Below are 17421 nucleotides of genomic sequence, written 5' to 3'. Positions count from 1 at the left end.
CCTAACATCATCGAGGGCTCGAACAAGGCTAGGTGGACCATCACTTACGCCGGTGTCGAGTCTCTCTGTTTCAAATGCCGCAAGCCTGGTCACGTAGCGTCTGCATGCGTGGAACGTGGCCGCCGTTCTACTCGTTCCGGTTCAAATGAGAATGGCGCTGTCGGCACACGTCAAGAGCCTGCGATCATTGATCCAGTTCCTTCTAAGGACAACGCCACTCCAAATGCATCGACTGCGGCTTCCGGCTCCGAAGCATCGGCGCCAAATCCGCAACCAGATCTCTCCGCTGATGTTACCCTGGCTGCTTCAATCTCTACCCATCGTGAGGATGACGCCGTCTACTCCGTTGGCGACGCTGAGATGGAGGATGTTCCAGAGACTCAGCCATTGACACCAGTCTTTCTTCCACCAAGCTTTCAACCAGAGACGTCTCATCCGGTTGATAAACCAAACTACAGTTCCGTCGTTCTTACGCCACCTCGAACTGAGGAACGTCCAAATCACTCTACGCAGTCGATGGGACTCATCAAGCTCACGCCACGCAAGAAGCTGAAGAGTAACGCGGTGGACTGATGACGGTACGTCTTCGAGTCGGAACTTTTAACGTTAACGGTCTTCGCTCGGCACGGAAGTTGGAACGCGTTGCGGCTTGGTTTCGGTCCTCGGAGATAGATGTACTCTGTCTTCAAGAAACTCATTTATTTTCGGTTCTCGATCGCCGCCGTGTTATGACTTCCTTTTTCACGTCACGGGTGTACATGAGCGCGGGCTCATCTTATTCTTGTGGCGTGATGATTATTTTACGCTCTAGTTCCCGAATTTCGCCTTTGTCTTTTCGGACTGATTCTGCTGGCCGTGTCGTTAGTTTGGACGTCCTTGTCGACGGTGACCGTGTTCGCTTTCTCGGTATATACGGACCGAGTATTCCCGCGGAAAGGAGTGGCTTTTTCCAGTCTCTGACTCGTTATTTAGACGGTCCCTTTAGCCATTTTATTTTGCTTGGCGACTTTAATTGCGTGTTGGACTCGGCGGATAGAGTTGGTGGTACGGGTTTACCGGATTCCCGCGTTGAAGATCTCTCAGCATTTGTGTCTGACATGGCTGTGGTTGACAGTTTTAGAGTTTCGCAACCTGGTGATCCTGGTTTTACGTGGTCAGGTCGTGGCATACAATCACGAATCGATCGCGTGTACGTCTCGCGCCGCCTCTCCGATGCAATTATATCCGCTTCGGTCGACTTATTAGGAACACCTTACGACAGGGTATCAGACCATTCGGCTTTGGTCATATCGTTTCGTTCTTTCGCGTCCATGCCTCGAGGCCCTGGCGTGTGGAGACTGAATGAATCGTTGCTCCAGGACGTCACCATACGAGACCGTGCGCGTGCGACGTTTGTTGCCCACTTGGACACTGTGTCCTTACTTGATCCGGTTTCACGATGGCTTTCCTTCAAACGTTTTGCAGCAGAGTTTTTTCGAGCGGAAGGTCGAACGCGGGCAAACGCTTCTCGCGTCGAACTTTCGTTTCTTCGACGAACTCTGGCTCTGGTTCTCCGTTCGCCCATTCGAAATTCCGAGTTTTTTCGGGAGGTCCATGACTTGCAGTCAGCCATCGAGTCCCGGCAATTGTCATCGTACCGTCACGCCGTCACCACGTCGTCTGCTGTCACCCTCGACGGTGAAACCCAATACACCGCGGCATTCTATCGTCGTTTTAAGGCCGACCGCTTATCCACGGACTTTCCATCCGACTCGCTTGATGACACTGCGATTTCAGTCCCTGCCGTGTTGCGTCGGGTTTCGGGTTACTACGCAGATTTATACTCTCATCGCCCCGTTGATAACTCAGTGTGGCCGGCATTGTGTGCATCTTTGCCTCGCCTCTCGCATGATTCTTCGCGGGATTTGACCTCTAGTTTAACTGTAGCCGAACTTCAGCTCGCGTTGCGTGCGTTAAAGACGGGTCGTTCCCCTGGACTCGATGGCCTCCCGGTGGCTTTTTATTCGGTTTTTTGGGACTTGGTTGGACCTCTATTGTTGGCCTTTTACCAAGACTGTCTCGCTCGCGGTCGATTTCCGGAAGAAACCAATGGCGGTGTTTTGGCCCTATTGCCCAAAAGTACCCCTCCGTCTTCGTCGCTAGATCTCTGGAGGCCTCTAACCTTATTGAACGCTGATCGTCAGATTTTCGCGAAAGCCTTATCTTTTCGTGTCGCGCAGGTGCTCCCGTCTCTCGTCACGCCGTCACAAACCGGCGCGGTGCGTGGTCGCACAGTCCACGACAGCCTGATGTTTTTGCGGGACGCGTTGTATCACGTCCGCTCATCTTCGTCTCCCGGATATTTGGTGTCGCTGGACATGAGCAAAGCCTTTGACCGGGTGAGTCACGCGTTCATGTTTTACGTCCTCAATAGGTACGGTTTTCCGGTGGAATTTACCGCAATGGTCCGTCTCTTATACGCCTTTCCCACCAGTCGCGCTCGCGTCAATGGTTGGTTAACTGACCCCTTTCCCGTTTCGAGTGGGGTTCGCCAGGGTTGCCCGCTGTCGCCAGCCTTGTTCATCCTGACTCTCGAGACGTATTTACGATCCCTCTCCTCGTCGGCTGTGATACGTCCGCTCTCGCTTCCCGCTTCGGTCGCGACTTCATCGGTATCGCATATGGATGACTGTTCGCTACTCTTAGCGGACACTGACTCTGTCGTCGGTGCTTTTGCTCTAATGCGGGAGTACTGTGCCGGAACTGGAGCGTTGCTCAATGCCACCAAGACCAGGATTCTCCGTTTGGGGCGAATCGATTATTTGACTTGGCCAACGACATTACCTCCGCTTTGGACAGGAGAGGTGAAGATTCTCGGTGTCTGGTTTAGCGCTTCTGGTCCATCGCCCGCTAATGAGGAGGGATGTCGCCACGCTGTTTCGGCGTTTCTGTCGCAGGTTGGTTCCGTGCCGCTCTCGATGCGCAGTCGGGCGAAGCTCTTGGCCACCATGCTCTACCCGAAGCTGACGTTCTTCGCCGGGATAATTGCGTTCTCGTCACCTTTCTTGATTTGGCTCGCTAAGACTTGTCACGCCTACCTGTGGTCCGGGAAAGCCGAATGGGTCTCTCGCCGTACGGTGTCTCTTCCGGTTTCACAGGGAGGTCTCGGACTGTCGGACATCGCTACCATGTTGCGTTCGCTTTCGGTCGTGCGCTCCTTACACGCTCTCTTCGTTCGGGGTCATCCCGTCTCCGCGTTCCTTCGCTATCTGCTTTCAACCAGTACGCGCACTTTGTTCGCTCTTCCGTGGTCCAATGCCGAACCTCATTTGGCCCACGTCGCGCCGCAATACTCCGGATTTATCGACTCGTGTCGCTCTCTTCGTTCCCGCCACAATGGTCCGATACCTTGGTCGACGATCCTCCACTCGTGGGTCTACGACAAGCTGCTTGAGCCTCACCCGCTGCGGGTCGTCCTGACGTCTCCTACGGTCAACTGGTGTGCGGTTTGGCGTTCGGTCTCGTTTCCCGCGAGCGTCGGAACTCGATTCGATCTTCTTTGGCGGTTGGCCCACGATGTCCTGCCAACTCGCGATTTTTTGTATCGTCACGCTATGGCGCGGTCGTCGGCTTGTCCTTTTTGCGGGTCGCTGGAAACTGCGGCCCACCTGTTTTTTCATTGCCGCCACAGTCGTGGAATCATCGGACTCGTGGTCTCGACTTTCGGCCTCCGCTTCCTTTCCGTTGACACGGTTCTTCGGGGCACGCCGATTCCTGTTCCTGCTCGCCTCCGGTATGCCTTCCACGTGGTCCTCGCGGAGGTACGTTACCAGCTGTGGCTTTCCCGTAACCGATTTATTTTTGAACGTACTCTCGACTCTTCGGTGGTGGTGCGCGAGCGCGTCCGGTACCATCTCCGCCATCGCATCCGCCTGGATTTCCATCGCTTCGCTCGTCCACTGTTCCTGTCTCGTTGGTGTGATCCCGTTCGACCGCTGGTGTCCTGGGTTGATGACCTCGACTTTATTTTGCATTTCTAAAGTTTTTCGGTTTTGATTTTTGCCGCTGAGGCCTTGTAATGTTTCTTGTTCTTTCCAATAAACAATTTTGAGTATCTGTTCTTATCAGCTTAATATCTGATACGGGTCCCATCGGGGCCCAAGATATTAAACTTATTTTTGGACGGCGACGGAGTGGTCGGAGCTTGCTCCACCTCCGCCACGGGTCGGCCTGGTATTGCAGTAAATCCGGGATCGGCCCACTTCTCTCTTGAAATCAAAAATCAAACGGTCTTATAATGGCGCACTGCGCAACACAGTATTTCCGGGCAATGTTATTTGGCTGTCTTTATATTTATTTCTTTATTATAATATATTACCCCTCTGACGTCATAAGTGGTAAAATCCTTATTGTCGAATAGTTAATAATGAAGAATCGGAAAGATTCCAGTTTTTAATTTTCTTTTACCTAGTTATACACTCTTTTTCGCGGTATTTTCACGGAGGATAGGAAGGGAGGCGAAGTAGGAGGGATGAATGGCGGCAAGATTGCGGCAGCTACGCTACGTCTAGCCGCCATTTTTCCGCCGCTAAGCTTCTTACAAGGATGCTGCCGCGTTCATCCCTCCTACTTCGCCTCCCTTCCTATCCTCCTTGGTATTTTCCTGGGCGCGTCCGTGCTTGGTTTTCCCCCTTTCAGTCCTATCCTCCATTATGGATACCCAAGGAGTGGATGCTAGACTCCCCGCTAAGGGCAGAGGCAATGGCCGACGAGCGGGAGGCAAGTAAGAGGGGTAAAATAAAGGCGCGAAAAGAGGTTGTTCTGTGTTATTCCTGTGGTTTTATTCGTAACCCAAGGTTCGTAAATCGTGCATGTTCTAAGTGGTTGGCTGAAGGAACCGGTTTTCATAACGTAAATTCGCGGGTTTCGGTATGGTGGGTAGAGACAGCGCGCCCCTCATTTTTACGTCATTGGGTTCCAGCCAAGATGTTCCGCGTAAAGAGAAAACACGAAATAAGCCCCTCTCCATTTTTTTTCTCTTCCCGTCTTCCGTGGACAGTGAGTCGCCGCCGGGGGCCCGCCGCCCGCGGCTTCGCCCATGCGGCGGCTACATTACCAAGATATAAAGTGGCAAGGCTTATTTTTGGTAAGTACAAAATCATTTATTATATATTGCTCTATAATTAACTATATTTGGAATTAAATATTTTTGTTCTATTTATCTCAAAGTCATGATTATTCCTAACATTAATAGTATTAAACTTAATATGATATATCTTTTGTTAAAGTAGATTAGGAATTTATAATTTTAATATTTATAGAGGAGTTCGGATTTAAAATGTTATATTTTTCTAATAAGGATCTCAAAGATCTGACTTTTGAAATGTTTGTTACTTTTTCTAAGTATCAATAAAACATGACATTAAATTTATATTGTGCCAAGGTTCATTTTTATATTTTACATAAACTACATCACCTAAAACAATTAATAGATAAAAGTTAGCTATATTATTTTGTTTAAAAAATATATCTCTGTCTGTGGTTTGTTTTGATATTTTGTATTTTTGGGTTACTCCCCTAATCCATGCGGCTGTCCCATGATAAAACCTTATATGAAACATTTTCCAAAAGTCCTTTTTTAGATTCAACTATTTAAATTACATTTAAGATTAAAATTTAGAACAAAAAATATATTTCACAATTAGAATTTGTTAATAAAATTTTAACTTTGGACTTAATTCCAAAACCAGAAAAGGCCATTTCAGAGTGGATTTTACCGCGGAAATGTTTTTGTTTAGAGATAAACGTTAGTTAGTTAGTTAGTTAGTTAGTTAGTTAGTTAGTTAGTTAGTTAGTTAGTTAGTTAGTTAGTTAGTAAGTAAGTAAGTAAGTAAGTAAGTAAGTAAGTAAGTAAGTTAGTACTATTTTAAGTACAAGCCTTAAGTAGAATAAAATAAAAACCAATTTTCTCGCCATTTTATTTTGTTCAATTTTGATACTAACATGTATTTTATTCACGGGAAGATGCTGCCAGTTGTTAAAAAAAGGCCAAGAGTTGACCGAAATAATATTATCGTCTGGGCGAACTTTTAATTGCATAAAAAAAGCAGCGTCAAAATGATAGGATGAAGGTATTTTCCTGTTAAAAGACGCAAATCCCATCCCGCGAAAATAAATGAGTAGCCAACGGCACGCGGTGTTCCCAGGTGGTCTCCCTCCCAAGTACTGACCGCGCTCGACGCTGCTTAACTTCGGTGATCAGACGAGAACCGGTGTATTCAGCGTGATATGGCCGTTGCCGCTAGAGTGTAATTGATAGTGGTGGACAAGCCGCGACTAGCCAGGTCCTGGTAGGTTGGTGATCGCCGAGGGCCACCGGCTGCATGCGGCTCCAATAGAACGTTCTATACACTCTTTTTAGAAACGTTTACTGGGCGCCGATATTATCGTACAGACAACCAACGAGCAAGCCCTTTACCGCAGAAATTTCATCCCCCCCCCCCCCAAACCAGTTTTTTTCATCACCCTCCCCGTAGACTGTAAGGTGATGGCGGTCGATTGGGAAGGCGCGTTTACGAATCTATAAAATTGGTGTGGTGTGCTTTCCCCCTTTGGAGTTCGGAGGAGGTGAAGGTTTGGCCGGTTTTTCGTCTTAGAGAAATATATTTATCTGGCAAACCCGTAAGAAATTGAGAGCAGTCAATTTTTATTAGTAGCGTAGTTGCTAGCCTAGGCTTCACATATTTCCGGCTTTCCGCGCCTTTTTTCTTATTTTAAATGATTTTTGTAATAAATGTATGATGGCAAATAAGCAAAATTCTCGAAAATACTAGTCCCAAATCCACGTGTTTAAGATGAAACTTAGATCATGAAAATATCCTTAACCCCAAACATACTTCAACACCTAGGGTGCCTCCTACAACTCCTAAAAGGTACGTCTCTAAAATATTCATATAAAGACAGGACATAAGCCGAATTCTCTTAAACCAAAGAATAACAAAAGTTGTTAGTCCTGCTGAACCAGCTCTATAGTCTGTATGAAAAGTGACCGGTTATGGTCCACTTTTATAGAACGCTCTATTCGCTTATAATAAATTTTTCCTAAATGGTCATTTAAACGCGTTTGACGTAGAATCTAGTACACTTAATACGTTATTTATGGTCCTATAAACCACCATTTAGATTTTTTTTCCATACGGCCCGGTAAAGTGGCCCACTCTACTGTCTCTAGCCGATGACCCCAAAAGTGCCAGTCCGGGCCTGGCGGTGTACCTCTCTTTCACGGATTCAAGATATCGTCTTCTCCTTTGTTCGCGCGATGGCTACAAACGTTGTCATCTCCCACCAGGACCAACATTCGGTGACGTAATTATGAAATATTTGAAATGCTCGAATTCTCTCTTTTTACTTTGTTAAACAGTGACGGCTCCTAGCGGGTTATCGCTTCTCGGCCTTTTGGCTAAGATCAAAGTGTAGTATCTGTTTCCAGCTATTTCGCTGAAATCTTGGCCGAAAGGCCGTTAAGCGACGTATACGCTTCTCAGCCTGTTCCTGCGATGCTGACTTACCTGCCAGTATCCTGACGTTCCTGTTCCTGTTCCTGATTCTGAAGCTGCCGCTGCTGTTTCCGGTTCCTCTGCTGTTCCTGATTCCACTGCCGATCCTGGTTCTGCTGCTACTTACCTGTCGCCGCTGTTCCGGGTCCCCACGCCGTATCCTGACTTGGCTGTTTCCTGCCATTGGTACCTGACGCTGTTCCTTTTTGGGACTTACCTCCACCTGACGACCTCTCCACAGCCTTTATGGCTGCTGAGGTGAAAAAGCGGACAGCCCGGCTCGAAGTCGACGCCGGATTCCTGGACGTCGCTCGGACCTTCAATGATAAACTCGGCTCTGACTGCCTTGACACTCTCCAACCTGTTGGTAAAGAAAAATTTTTAATAACATTTACGACCCTGGCCTTCTTGGAACAAGCGCTCTCCTACAACGACCTCGAAATCAACAATCAACCCTGCCGACTTACCAGCGTCGAAGACGACGGCGTCTGGGTGACCATCAAGAATCTACCCTCTTGGATCCAATGGGACTCCATACTTACCACTATGCGACATTACGGCACCATCAAAGCACACCGACTCGACGAATACCCTCAACTTAAAGGACTAAAAAATGGCGACAGATCGGTTAAAATTAAAATAGAAAAAACTATACCAAATGTTCTTTATTTCGGACGCAGCAGAGCGCTGGTCTACTACCAGGGAGTCGTAAAGAGATGTTTCTTTTGCGACAAGGAGGGACACAATGTGTCCTCATGCGAGGTGAAACAGGCTAGGAAGGAAGCCGAAACGCGGAAAATCGCTGAAGGCCAGGAGATGGAACCAACAGAGAGGTCAGAGCACGTCCAGGCAGTGGACATGGTCGACCCGCCCCAGGCACCCGAGAAAATCAACGAAGACCACAACAGAGACCTATATGTCAGTCCCAAAAACCTAGAATACATAAAGAACTACTCGCAGCAGGAACTCAAAGAATTCATGGAATACCTAAGGACTACAGACGAATTGAACGACAGGCGGAAGCAGGTGTTTCTCACGCTCGCCAACCAAGAACTGGAAAAATATACAAAACGACACATGCCCAACTCTCCAGGCAAAGCCGCCAAGAAAGGAAAGACACAAGCCGAAGAGAAAAAGACATTCGCCACCGCCACCAAAAACACACCTGAGAAGGATGTATATACACAATACGTAACATACTAAATCTTTTTATCTCGTAAGGACAAAATTTAATTTTAAATTATGCAGAACTCATTTTTATTCATTTACTTCTGTTTACACTTTTATCGGGCTTTAACTTTATTAACCCTGAAAGCAATTAGATTTTTTATTTTTAAGAAAAATAATTATACTCACCTTGTGATGTTAAAAGAAAAAAACAATTAATACTTACCTCGACGTTGGAAAAAAACCAAACCTAGGAAAAAAACGAAAAATGTAACAATTTTTAGCAATGTACGCGCTAATTTAATTTAATTAACCGCGAACATTTTAGAAATTTGTATTTTGACTGAAAATTAATAAACAAATTCAGTATCTGTTCTTATCAGCTTAATATCTGATACGGGTCCCATCGGGGCCCAAGATATTAAACTTATTTTTGGACGGCGACGGAGTGGTCGGAGCTTGCTCCACCTCCGCCACGGGTCGGCCTGGTATTGCAGTAAATCCGGGATCGGCCCACTTCTCTCTTGAAATCAAAAATCAAACGGTCTTATAATGGCGCACTGCGCAACACAGTATTTCCGGGCAATGTTATTTGGCTGTCTTTATATTTATTTCTTTATTATAATATATTGCCCCTCTGACGTCATAAGTGGTAAAATCCTTATTGTCGAATAGTTAATAATGAAGAATCGGAAAGATTCCAGTTTTTAATTTTCTTTTACCTAGTTATACACTCTTTTTCGCGGTATTTTCACGGAGGATAGGAAGGGAGGCGAAGTAGGAGGGATGAATGGCGGCAAGATTGCGGCAGCTACGCTACGTCTAGCCGCCATTTTTCCGCCGCTAAGCTTCTTACAAGGATGCTGCCGCGTTCATCCCTCCTACTTCGCCTCCCTTCCTATCCTCCTTGGTATTTTCCTGGGCGCGTCCGTGCTTGGTTTTCCCCCTTTCAGTCCTATCCTCCATTATGGATACCCAAGGAGTGGATGCTAGACTCCCCGCTAAGGGCAGAGGCAATGGCCGACGAGCGGGAGGCAAGTAAGAGGGGTAAAATAAAGGCGCGAAAAGAGGTTGTTCTGTGTTATTCCTGTGGTTTTATTCGTAACCCAAGGTTCGTAAATCGTGCATGTTCTAAGTGGTTGGCTGAAGGAACCGGTTTTCATAACGTAAATTCGCGGGTTTCGGTATGGTGGGTAGAGACAGCGCGCCCCTCATTTTTACGTCATTGGGTTCCAGCCAAGATGTTCCGCGTAAAGAGAAAACACGAAATAAGCCCCTCTCCATTTTTTTTCTCTTCCCGTCTTCCGTGGACAGTGAGTCGCCGCCGGGGGCCCGCCGCCCGCGGCTTCGCCCATGCGGCGGCTACATTACCAAGATATAAAGTGGCAAGGCTTATTTTTGGTAAGTACAAAATCATTTATTATATATTGCTCTATAATTAACTATATTTGGAATTAAATATTTTTGTTCTATTTATCTCAAAGTCATGATTATTCCTAACATTAATAGTATTAAACTTAATATGATATATCTTTTGTTAAAGTAGATTAGGAATTTATAATTTTAATATTTATAGAGGAGTTCGGATTTAAAATGTTATATTTTTCTAATAAGGATCTCAAAGATCTGACTTTTGAAATGTTTGTTACTTTTTCTAAGTATCAATAAAACATGACATTAAATTTATATTGTGCCAAGGTTCATTTTTATATTTTACATAAACTACATCACCTAAAACAATTAATAGATAAAAGTTAGCTATATTATTTTGTTTAAAAAATATATCTCTGTCTGTGGTTTGTTTTGATATTTTGTATTTTTGGGTTACTCCCCTAATCCATGCGGCTGTCCCATGATAAAACCTTATATGAAACATTTTCCAAAAGTCCTTTTTTAGATTCAACTATTTAAATTACATTTAAGATTAAAATTTAGAACAAAAAATATATTTCACAATTAGAATTTGTTAATAAAATTTTAACTTTGGACTTAATTCCAAAACCAGAAAAGGCCATTTCAGAGTGGATTTTACCGCGGAAATGTTTTTGTTTAGAGATAAACGTTAGTTAGTTAGTTAGTTAGTTAGTTAGTTAGTTAGTTAGTTAGTTAGTTAGTTAGTTAGTTAGTTAGTAAGTAAGTAAGTAAGTAAGTAAGTAAGTAAGTAAGTAAGTAAGTAAGTAAGTAAGTAAGTTAGTACTATTTTAAGTACAAGCCTTAAGTAGAATAAAATAAAAACCAATTTTCTCGCCATTTTATTTTGTTCAATTTTGATACTAACATGTATTTTATTCACGGGAAGATGCTGCCAGTTGTTAAAAAAAGGCCAAGAGTTGACCGAAATAATATTATCGTCTGGGCGAACTTTTAATTGCATAAAAAAAGCAGCGTCAAAATGATAGGATGAAGGTATTTTCCTGTTAAAAGACGCAAATCCCATCCCGCGAAAATAAATGAGTAGCCAACGGCACGCGGTGTTCCCAGGTGGTCTCCCTCCCAAGTACTGACCGCGCTCGACGCTGCTTAACTTCGGTGATCAGACGAGAACCGGTGTATTCAGCGTGATATGGCCGTTGCCGCTAGAGTGTAATTGATAGCGGTGGACAAGCCGCGACTAGCCAGGTCCTGGTAGGTTGGTGATCGCCGAGGGCCACCGGCTGCATGCGGCTCCAATAGAACGTTCTATACACTCTTTTTAGAAACGTTTACTGGGCGCCGATATTATCGTACAGACAACCAACGAGCAAGCCCTTTACCGCAGAAATTTCATCCCCCCCCCCCCCCCAAACCAGTTTTTTTCATCACCCTCCCCGTAGACTGTAAGGTGATGGCGGTCGATTGGGAAGGCGCGTTTACGAATCTATAAAATTGGTGTGGTGTGCTTTCCCCCTTTGGAGTTCGGAGGAGGTGAAGGTTTGGCCGGTTTTTCGTCTTAGAGAAATATATTTATCTGGCAAACCCGTAAGAAATTGAGAGCAGTCAATTTTTATTAGTAGCGTAGTTGCTAGCCTAGGCTTCACATATTTCCGGCTTTCCGCGCCTTTTTTCTTATTTTAAATGATTTTTGTAATAAATGTATGATGGCAAATAAGCAAAATTCTCGAAAATACTAGTCCCAAATCCACGTGTTTAAGATGAAACTTAGATCATGAAAATATCCTTAACCCCAAACATACTTCAACACCTAGGGTGCCTCCTACAACTCCTAAAAGGTACGTCTCTAAAATATTCATATAAAGACAGGACATAAGCCGAATTCTCTTAAACCAAAGAATAACAAAAGTTGTTAGTCCTGCTGAACCAGCTCTATAGTCTGTATGAAAAGTGACCGGTTATGGTCCACTTTTATAGAACGCTCTATTCGCTTATAATAAATTTTTCCTAAATGGTCATTTAAACGCGTTTGACGTAGAATCTAGTACACTTAATACGTTATTTATGGTCCTATAAACCACCATTTAGATTTTTTTTCCATACGGCCCGGTAAAGTGGCCCACTCTACTGTCTCTAGCCGATGACCCCAAAAGTGCCAGTCCGGGCCTGGCGGTGTACCTCTCTTTCACGGATTCAAGATATCGTCTTCTCCTTTGTTCGCGCGATGGCTACAAACGTTGTCATCTCCCACCAGGACCAACATTCGGTGACGTAATTATGAAATATTTGAAATGCTCGAATTCTCTCTTTTTACTTTGTTAAACAGTGACGGCTCCTAGCGGGTTATCGCTTCTCGGCCTTTTGGCTAAGATCAAAGTGTAGTATCTGTTTCCAATATCAGTTCTATACGGAGATCTTAGTCGGGGGCGAGAAGTGTTTTTACGCCTTTTAGGCGAGTTTGCCTGCTCTCCGCTACGCTGAATCGTCAGTTGCTGCCGTTCCTGTCTCTAGCCCAGTTCCAGTTCCGGCTGTTGTTCCTGTTTTCCGGTTGCCGCTTGCTACAAACCAACGGTTCCTGAGTTCCGGTCTCCGCTTCGGCGGTTTCCACCAACTTTCGCCATGCCTCCGGTATCGTCGAAGTCGGTTCCTGATGATCCTTCGATCTCTAAGAAAGCTACCGCACGAATAAAATTCGACGGGGTCAATGTGGAAGATTTGGCGGTAGCCCTTTTCGACTGCATTGGCCCCAAGAGCATCGAAGTTTTCCAGATGCTCGGAAAAGCTGAATGCCAGATAACGTTCAAGAACGCCATCTGCTATCAGAAGGCTATCGACGCCGGTATCATTGTCGGGGACAAACATCTAGACATCGTGGGTGTCGCCGATCCAGTCACCCAAATCACGTTAAAAGATGCTCCTTGCTGGTGGGAGTTATCATTCCTGAAGTCTGCGTTGAAGAGCTACTGCGAGGTGGTTTCAGAATCGTGGGAGAAATTCCAGACGGGCCCGTTGAAAGATGTTCGGAATGGGAACCGGCGCCTAGAAGTTAAACTCAAAAGCCCGATCCCGAACCTGATGACCATCAGTGGACACCGTGTACAGATCGTTTACCAAGGGGTACAACGGATGTGTTTTTACTGCCGTAAAGACAGTCATCAGGTTCGGGATTGCCCCAAGAAGAAGAAAAAAGTACGTCCGATAACTGAACATACGGATCAAAAACCCGCCCCTGAAGATCCTGAAGTTGTAAGAAGCCAGACACCACCACCAGGAGCAGACCCGTCAGACTTCACTGGCGATGGTGTAATCGTAGAAAAAATGGACGAAGGAGGCTCAGGAGAAGGAAACTTCGAAGGTTGCGAAGATGGCTGGCGCCTATCCCCGCCAGGGTCTCTCCCTAAGGTCCTCGAGCCACCAGTAAAATCAAATGGCTACTCCAACGCAGTTAAAACTCCACCGCGTCAAGAACCAGATTTGGAGTCTTCTCCAATCTCAGAACATCCAGTTTCGGAAATTCCGATATACGAACGAGAATGGACATTTTGGGAGATGTCCACCAAAGATTTAGAGGACTTTTGCCGTCGAGCACAGGACTTGGACACGACTTCGCCAGAAATCCGTAAATGGCGTGAAAACTCACTGAGGCATGCGCGCATATGCTTGCAAAATTGCGCGAAACGTACACGGACTTCACCATCTGGAACGCAAGCAAAAAAAGGGAAAAAATAAGCCATCAATATGACTTGTAAATATGTAATTATGTTTTTAATTATATATTTTTTAGATTTTAAAATCCGCGTAAGGTTACAAGTAACTACGTAACAAATGTTTTAGTAAAATTTTAAATTTCATCATTTTAATTTTACATCTTTAAGTGTTTTGACTTTCGAAGTGTTTTTTTTTTGTTTAAAAACAAATGGTTATTTTGTACGGTATTGCCCTCGTTTTTTTGTATCGATAGACATATATATATATATTTTTTTAACGTTAAACGCTAGAAAGGAAAAAAATGAAATATACTTACCCTGTTAAAAAAGAAAATAGTAAAATAATACTTACCTTGACACCTTTTATAAAAAGACAAACCTGAAAAAAAGAAATTAAGTTTTAACAGTGTTCGCGCTAAATTAATAATTAATAACGCGAACATATGTAACCATGACAAGAATTTAAATAAACAAATTCAGTATCTGTTCTTATCAGCTTAATATCTGATACGGGTCCCATCGGGGCCCAAGATATTAAACTTATTTTTGGACGGCGACGGAGTGGTCGGAGCTTGCTCCACCTCCGCCACGGGTCGGCCTGGTATTGCAGTAAATCCGGGATCGGCCCACTTCTCTCTTGAAATCAAAAATCAAACGGTCTTATAATGGCGCACTGCGCAACACAGTATTTCCGGGCAATGTTATTTGGCTGTCTTTATATTTATTTCTTTATTATAATATATTGCCCCTCTGACGTCATAAGTGGTAAAATCCTTATTGTCGAATAGTTAATAATGAAGAATCGGAAAGATTCCAGTTTTTAATTTTCTTTTACCTAGTTATACACTCTTTTTCGCGGTATTTTCACGGAGGATAGGAAGGGAGGCGAAGTAGGAGGGATGAATGGCGGCAAGATTGCGGCAGCTACGCTACGTCTAGCCGCCATTTTTCCGCCGCTAAGCTTCTTACAAGGATGCTGCCGCGTTCATCCCTCCTACTTCGCCTCCCTTCCTATCCTCCTTGGTATTTTCCTGGGCGCGTCCGTGCTTGGTTTTCCCCCTTTCAGTCCTATCCTCCATTATGGATACCCAAGGAGTGGATGCTAGACTCCCCGCTAAGGGCAGAGGCAATGGCCGACGAGCGGGAGGCAAGTAAGAGGGGTAAAATAAAGGCGCGAAAAGAGGTTGTTCTGTGTTATTCCTGTGGTTTTATTCGTAACCCAAGGTTCGTAAATCGTGCATGTTCTAAGTGGTTGGCTGAAGGAACCGGTTTTCATAACGTAAATTCGCGGGTTTCGGTATGGTGGGTAGAGACAGCGCGCCCCTCATTTTTACGTCATTGGGTTCCAGCCAAGATGTTCCGCGTAAAGAGAAAACACGAAATAAGCCCCTCTCCATTTTTTTTCTCTTCCCGTCTTCCGTGGACAGTGAGTCGCCGCCGGGGGCCCGCCGCCCGCGGCTTCGCCCATGCGGCGGCTACATTACCAAGATATAAAGTGGCAAGGCTTATTTTTGGTAAGTACAAAATCATTTATTATATATTGCTCTATAATTAACTATATTTGGAATTAAATATTTTTGTTCTATTTATCTCAAAGTCATGATTATTCCTAACATTAATAGTATTAAACTTAATATGATATATCTTTTGTTAAAGTAGATTAGGAATTTATAATTTTAATATTTATAGAGGAGTTCGGATTTAAAATGTTATATTTTTCTAATAAGGATCTCAAAGATCTGACTTTTGAAATGTTTGTTACTTTTTCTAAGTATCAATAAAACATGACATTAAATTTATATTGTGCCAAGGTTCATTTTTATATTTTACATAAACTACATCACCTAAAACAATTAATAGATAAAAGTTAGCTATATTATTTTGTTTAAAAAATATATCTCTGTCTGTGGTTTGTTTTGATATTTTGTATTTTTGGGTTACTCCCCTAATCCATGCGGCTGTCCCATGATAAAACCTTATATGAAACATTTTCCAAAAGTCCTTTTTTAGATTCAACTATTTAAATTACATTTAAGATTAAAATTTAGAACAAAAAATATATTTCACAATTAGAATTTGTTAATAAAATTTTAACTTTGGACTTAATTCCAAAACCAGAAAAGGCCATTTCAGAGTGGATTTTACCGCGGAAATGTTTTTGTTTAGAGATAAACGTTAGTTAGTTAGTTAGTTAGTTAGTTAGTTAGTTAGTTAGTTAGTTAGTTAGTTAGTTAGTTAGTTAGTAAGTAAGTAAGTAAGTAAGTAAGTAAGTAAGTAAGTAAGTAAGTAAGTAAGTTAGTACTATTTTAAGTACAAGCCTTAAGTAGAATAAAATAAAAACCAATTTTCTCGCCATTTTATTTTGTTCAATTTTGATACTAACATGTATTTTATTCACGGGAAGATGCTGCCAGTTGTTAAAAAAAGGCCAAGAGTTGACCGAAATAATATTATCGTCTGGGCGAACTTTTAATTGCATAAAAAAAGCAGCGTCAAAATGATAGGATGAAGGTATTTTCCTGTTAAAAGACGCAAATCCCATCCCGCGAAAATAAATGAGTAGCCAACGGCACGCGGTGTTCCCAGGTGGTCTCCCTCCCAAGTACTGACCGCGCTCGACGCTGCTTAACTTCGGTGATCAGACGAGAACCGGTGTATTCAGCGTGATATGGCCGTTGCCGCTAGAGTGTAATTGATAGCGGTGGACAAGCCGCGACTAGCCAGGTCCTGGTAGGTTGGTGATCGCCGAGGGCCACCGGCTGCATGCGGCTCCAATAGAACGTTCTATACACTCTTTTTAGAAACGTTTACTGGGCGCCGATATTATCGTACAGACAACCAACGAGCAAGCCCTTTACCGCAGAAATTTCATCCCCCCCCCCAAAACCAGTTTTTTTCATCACCCTCCCCGTAGACTGTAAGGTGATGGCGGTCGATTGGGAAGGCGCGTTTACGAATCTATAAAATTGGTGTGGTGTGCTTTCCCCCTTTGGAGTTCGGAGGAGGTGAAGGTTTGGCCGGTTTTTCGTCTTAGAGAAATATATTTATCTGGCAAACCCGTAAGAAATTGAGAGCAGTCAATTTTTATTAGTAGCGTAGTTGCTAGCCTAGGCTTCACATATTTCCGGCTTTCCGCGCCTTTTTTCTTATTTTAAATGATTTTTGTAATAAATGTATGATGGCAAATAAGCAAAATTCTCGAAAATACTAGTCCCAAATCCACGTGTTTAAGATGAAACTTAGATCATGAAAATATCCTTAACCCCAAACATACTTCAACACCTAGGGTGCCTCCTACAACTCCTAAAAGGTACGTCTCTAAAATATTCATATAAAGACAGGACATAAGCCGAATTCTCTTAAACCAAAGAATAACAAAAGTTGTTAGTCCTGCTGAACCAGCTCTATAGTCTGTATGAAAAGTGACCGGTTATGGTCCACTTTTATAGAACGCTCTATTCGCTTATAATAAATTTTTCCTAAATGGTCATTTAAACGCGTTTGACGTAGAATCTAGTACACTTAATACGTTATTTATGGTCCTATAAACCACCATTTAGATTTTTTTTCCATACGGCCCGGTAAAGTGGCCCACTCTACTGTCTCTAGCCGATGACCCCAAAAGTGCCAGTCCGGGCCTG

The 17421-nt window shown here is 43.9% G+C and overlaps 5 non-coding genes and 3 pseudogenes across 5 annotated transcripts; 5 read left to right on the top strand and 3 right to left on the bottom strand.

Moving 5' to 3' along the window:
- The first annotated feature begins 4057 nt into the window (after positions 1-4057).
- On the top strand, positions 4058-4246 carry LOC149937988 (U2 spliceosomal RNA). The gene has a single exon (XR_016481730.1). It is a non-coding gene; the product is annotated as a U2 spliceosomal RNA (small nuclear RNA).
- A 1914-nt stretch (positions 4247-6160) lies between these two features.
- LOC149937987 (5S ribosomal RNA) lies at positions 6161-6279 on the bottom strand. Its single transcript, XR_016481847.1, has one exon. It is a non-coding gene; the product is annotated as a 5S ribosomal RNA (ribosomal RNA).
- Positions 6280-7418: 1139 nt separating this feature from the next.
- Positions 7419-7572, top strand: LOC149937986 (U2 spliceosomal RNA; annotated as a pseudogene).
- A 1464-nt stretch (positions 7573-9036) lies between these two features.
- On the top strand, positions 9037-9224 carry LOC149937985 (U2 spliceosomal RNA). Its single transcript, XR_016481738.1, has one exon. It is a non-coding gene; the product is annotated as a U2 spliceosomal RNA (small nuclear RNA).
- A 1934-nt stretch (positions 9225-11158) lies between these two features.
- LOC149937984 (5S ribosomal RNA) lies at positions 11159-11277 on the bottom strand. Its single transcript, XR_016481846.1, has one exon. It is a non-coding gene; the product is annotated as a 5S ribosomal RNA (ribosomal RNA).
- A 1141-nt stretch (positions 11278-12418) lies between these two features.
- LOC149937983 (U2 spliceosomal RNA) lies at positions 12419-12561 on the top strand (annotated as a pseudogene).
- A 1675-nt stretch (positions 12562-14236) lies between these two features.
- Positions 14237-14415, top strand: LOC149937982 (U2 spliceosomal RNA; annotated as a pseudogene).
- Positions 14416-16341: 1926 nt separating this feature from the next.
- Positions 16342-16460, bottom strand: LOC149937981 (5S ribosomal RNA). The gene has a single exon (XR_016481845.1). It is a non-coding gene; the product is annotated as a 5S ribosomal RNA (ribosomal RNA).
- Between the last annotated feature and the right edge of the window lie 961 nt (positions 16461-17421).

Source organism: Leiobunum rupestre, chromosome 6 (genome assembly GCF_980474605.1).
Source record: "Leiobunum rupestre chromosome 6, qqLeiRupe1.1.hap1, whole genome shotgun sequence".
Taxonomy (NCBI): domain Eukaryota; kingdom Metazoa; phylum Arthropoda; class Arachnida; order Opiliones; family Sclerosomatidae; genus Leiobunum; species Leiobunum rupestre.
Note: the sequence above shows the minus strand (reverse complement) of the source record. Positions and strands in the feature narration are given on the sequence as shown.